The sequence below is a fragment of the Opisthorchis viverrini genome (assembly GCF_000715545.1).
Source record: "Opisthorchis viverrini unplaced genomic scaffold opera_v5_5, whole genome shotgun sequence".
Taxonomy (NCBI): domain Eukaryota; kingdom Metazoa; phylum Platyhelminthes; class Trematoda; order Opisthorchiida; family Opisthorchiidae; genus Opisthorchis; species Opisthorchis viverrini.
The window spans coordinates 2,778,057-2,783,107 of record NW_008751661.1 but is presented as its reverse complement, the minus strand read 5'-3'; positions in this window follow the sequence as shown (position 1 = coordinate 2,783,107).

Genomic DNA, 5,051 nt, shown 5'->3' with positions numbered 1-5,051 from the left:
GGGTATAGTAATTTTTTTTTTATTTTTTTAAATATTTTCCCCACTACCTTTGCCCCGCCAAGTTAGTAGGCGATTTCGCCCTGATTCATTAGGGAGATCAGGGAGTAGTTGGGAGTTCTGCAAGGTTGCTGGGGCTTCGTACGTAAGGAAGTTATCAACAGATTGCCAGAACGTCACTTTGAATGTGATACTTCAAAGCCGACCGGGGAGGCCGTTCCAGATGCGGGTGTAGTATAATAGAACGAAGTGGTAGCATGGTAGTACGCGCTGGAGGGCACACCAAAAGCTTTCTGGATTTTCGTATTTTATAAGGAGTACTCACTTTATGCTTGGCCTAGCCTCTGCTATAAAAGCATTTCGGAACAACAAACTGTGTAGGAGAGTCAGATTTAGCTTTACCTGTCTGAGCCATAGTGGCTCAAGTCCAAGAATTATACAGCGGGAGGGGTAGGAGTGATGGTAAGAGTGCGGAAATAACTCTTCGATAGATGATCGTTGGACGTTCTTACTTGCTAGCCAACAACTTTGGGTATAAAGGGAAGAGAAAACAGCAAATAACTTTACAGTTGGTCGCTCGCATTGCTTGAAAATTGTGGCCGTTGTGTCTCGAAAATGGAAGAAGCGTAATATAAGACAGCATAGCCTATGCGTCTGGGCGACCTGGTACTGGACTTGGTGAGAAAAACTCGAGGCACAAGGGCATCTGAGACCAAGGTCTATGGTCTCTGTTGGATGTTCCCATTAACTGTGAACATATCAGCTGGGACAGGACAGCTGCAAGGAGTCATGTGCAACCCGGAAGAAGAGAAGCTTAGGCCATAGGCACCTGACCAGCGAGTCAGAGCCCACGTCTTGTTGAATCTGACGGAAGGCAAGTATTCTAGCAGAGGAAGGAAATACGTAAGTTATTCTTATACTGTTCGCAAAAAAGGAACGGTCTACTACGACACACGGCGCTGATCTACAGTGAGAAGAAGATAGGGCTCGGAACGCTCCACTGAAAGACTCCCTTTACTGATCGATAATGGGAACCACTGTCGTCTTCGTTGGACATCACTTCTTTTTTGAGCGATCTTGGACAGTTCCGTCTAAAGTGTCGCATTCAAGAGTACATCAATGCGAATAACCATGATATTTAGGCACTTCTTGGGCATAATATGCTGAGCGAAAGTGTCGAAAAGAATGGACCTGTTGACAGATTCGAAAGCCCTCCTAGAGACGAGGAATAACGGGTTGTGGGCACATATGTATGGCGTAACACTGCTATGGGCCTCTCAGTCTGTTCCACATAACTTAACGTTTTCGGATCCCGTCTTTATGTTTCCTCCCAAGGTGTTGTAGGATATCCGTCGCAGAGGGTGTTTATATTGAGGTCAGGGAGAGACACTGAGCTCGTACCCTTTTCTAAATAGGCACCACTATCGACTCACCACGATTGATTGAAACGGTCTGTTTCTTTCAGATAGGGGTAAATAAATTGCCTAAGCATCGAGAATTTATCCTTCATCTTTAAAATGAGCGGGTGAGTGTTCGTGAGGACCAGCCTCAGAAATACAGAGTATTCGCATTGCGGGTCAGGAACCCGGCCTGCGTTGCTTATAAGGTGTATAGGGTGGCGAAATTCTGGAAGTTTCCGCATCTTCCAGACGCAATGCTGGCAACAGCAGGCGGCAGTCGGCGGATACTATGTCATGATTGGTCGTCTTAGTTCAGCCTTTCCGCCAATCAGAGCTCGCCCTGATCTGGACTGGCAAGCGGCCGCATCCTTTGGCCAATCGAGTGCTGCGCGGGTTTTTCGGCCGTAGCAGCATCTGACTGGTAGCGGTAGAGCGGGGTAAGTGTGTAATTTCGCCTAACCCTCCGTCGACTGGCATTGCACTTGGAACCAGAAGGAATGCTTGCCCAAGCTTTGAGCTACCCCAGGGTTTTGATGCGGATCCAGCGCATAGATCTTATTGATTGCGCTATTCCAAAGGCGGGGTGTACCACATCTTGCATGGTTGTGGACAATACACTCCAGTGAGAGTCAACAACGGAAGACGAAGGTGGTGTGAAGAAATTCAGGAATTTAGATGGTAATTTCTTCTTGTACTCAAAGATAATCTATGATGGGAATCCGAGGAGCTTTGAACAGTCGTTTGATTCTTGTTGGGAACGTTCGAAATTGGTTTCGTTTTTCGTTCGTGCAATTTTTTTGGAAGAATTCTCTCGCTGTTTAATCTACTTACAGGGTTGATAAGCGTCATTTTGTTTAAATGTTTACCCTAATAACCTTCGCGTGATAACTTCCGTCACCTTTGCAGTTGGATGGGTCGGTGCTCCTTCTCCCCTATTACTCGCATGAACTTCCAAGTACTCTATGAGGTCGACGTCAGACCGCCCGTTAAATATGCGAACCAAGTTTCCTGCTCAGGACTCGCGAACGAGGTAACCCCCATTGGCCGTCTCTTGGTGCATGACGTCTTTCCCGTAGAATATCATCGTCTCCGAAGAGACCGAACAAGGTCAACGGGTTTTTCACCCCTGACCCAGGAAACACGACAGATATTGTGGAAGGATTTTGAAGATCAGATCGCACCCTTTCATTAGGCAAATTTTTTTCTCATTTCGGGTAGTAGCTACGTGGAATAACCTTCATCCAAGGTCCGCTGCCTGCAGAAGAGGTCATCCAGCTCTGTGATGTGGCAGCCAAAACCGCCACGGCGTCTTTAGTGGACGGGCGCATGAGGGGGAGCAGGCTGATCATCTAGGGGTCATTCTCCCAAAAATCACGCTGACGAAACTGGCGCAGTCGCTCTTTGGCAGTGTCCACACAGAGCCTGGACACGGATTGCTTCACGAACAGTGGTTACGCGGGGAGGGAAGCAAGTGAACCTTCGGGCGAGATGGGGCGAGATGGTACAAGTGGTTAGAGCGCGAATTTACTGACCGGAAGATCCGTGGTTCGAACCCGACGTCTGCCTCTCGACTTCCCCTGTCTAGGCTTGAGCAACCTGGCAGTATCCCAGCCCTCGTGCGACCTTCGAGTGGCATGGCAGTTAGGCACCGAAAAGCTGCTACAGCTGAGCTGAACGAACTTTCGGGCTTCTAGTTACTCTTCCCTCCCCGTCTGCAGTACAGAAGATCACGGAGCTGTTTGTCAGCATTCAGAAGGCTTACCCAGCAATCAAGCATATGCCCGAGTGTCGCCCTCTAGGGACGCGAAACAGGCTTCCGCTTGACTCAAGTTCAGCCGACCCTAAATTTATGGCCAAACCGATGGTAGTTATGGCCGCCGAAGCAGCCAGTCGCAACTCTGGATTGCAACTCCTACCCAACCACTGCAGACTCCTCGACTACCGAAGCCAGCGAGGGTCAGTAGTGGGCAAGCCTCACGTGGACGTAGCATCCAAATACGTAGAGTGCTTATTTCCGTAGCAGACGATAAAGACGCAGCAGTAAACTTTACACCCAAGTCACAGCTTCTGGGCTGGATTGGGTCGGATTTGAAAGGACAAACGTACGAATAAACCAACCACAAGTGTCGACCTCTATACCGAGTAATCCTGTGAGAACCCTACTTGCCAGTCTCCAGCTCCATCCCGTCAAAAGTGGCGTCTCCGATTGTGGACACAGTCGTTGCCCATGAGCTCGACAACCAATGCCACAAACCCGACAACGAACAACCGAAAAGTGCTTCGTACACTGAGTTGACCACGCTGATCGCGGGCGACTTGGGAGTCCACACAAACACGAAAGAAAAGCGATTGCAGCCAAACAAACTGCACAAACTTCGCTAAATCAGAAAGCTGTTGGCTAGTTTCAAGGTGCGGTCCTCTGCGGAAAGAGCCTCATGGGAGCGCCACCAAAGGAAATAACTATTGGTGATGCCACCCAACACACTGTGTCTCACAGAGACACCTTATCGATCACATCATCGACACCATNACTTACGTATTTCCTTCCTCTGCTAGAATGCTTGCCTTCCGCCAGATTCAACAAGACGTTGACTCTGACTCGCTGGTCAGGTGCCAATGGCCTAAGCTTCTCATCCAAGGGTTGCGCATGATTCCTTGCAGCTGTCCTGTCCCAGCTGACATGTTCACAGTTAATGAGAACATCCCACAGAGACCATAGACCTTGATCTCAGATGCCCTTGTGCCTCGAGTTTTTCTCACCAAGTCCAGTACCAGGTCGCCCAGACGCATAGGCTATGCTGTCTTATATTACGCTCCTTCCATTTTCGAGACACAACGGCCACAATTTTCAAGCAATGCGAGCGACCAACTGTAAAGTTATTTGCTGTTTTCTCTTCCCTTTATACCCAAAGTTGTTGGCTAGCAAGTAAGAACGTCCAACGATCATCTATCGAAGAGTTATTTTCGCAGTCTAACCATCACTCCTACGCTTCCCGCTGCATAATCCTTGGACTTGAGCCACTATAGTTCAGACAGGTAAAGCTAAATCTGACTCTCCTACACAGTTTGTTTTTTTGAAATGCTTTCATAGCAGAGGCTAGGCCAAGCATAAAGTGAGTGCTCCTTATAAATTACGAAAATCCAGAAACCTTTTGGTGCGCCCTCCAGCGCGTACAAACATGCCACCACTTCGTTCTAGTATACTACACCCGCATCTGGAACAGCCTCCCCGGTTGGCTTTGAAGTATCACATGCAAAGTGACGTTCTGGCGATCTGTTGATAACTTCCTTACGTACGAAGCCCCAGCAACCCTGCGGAACTCCCAACTACCCCCTGATCCCCCTAATGAATCAGGGCGAAATCACCTACTAACTTGGCTGGGCACAGTTAGTGGGGAAAATATTTAAAACAATAATTAAAAAATTAAACCACCCCCTTACTATACCCTGCAAACTTTGTCTTGCCTGAAACAACGGTAATCCTCAGTGCCTGCTTGATCATACTGTGCCCTATTCCTGGACATTTTCCTTTCCGTTACCAGACTACCCAGAAACAAAAGTATGTCAGCGCTATTATAGCATGGTACTGCCATACGCAGTCTGACACGGCTTCCGCAACCGTTCTCCACACACTCTGAACTGTCCCCTCTCGCC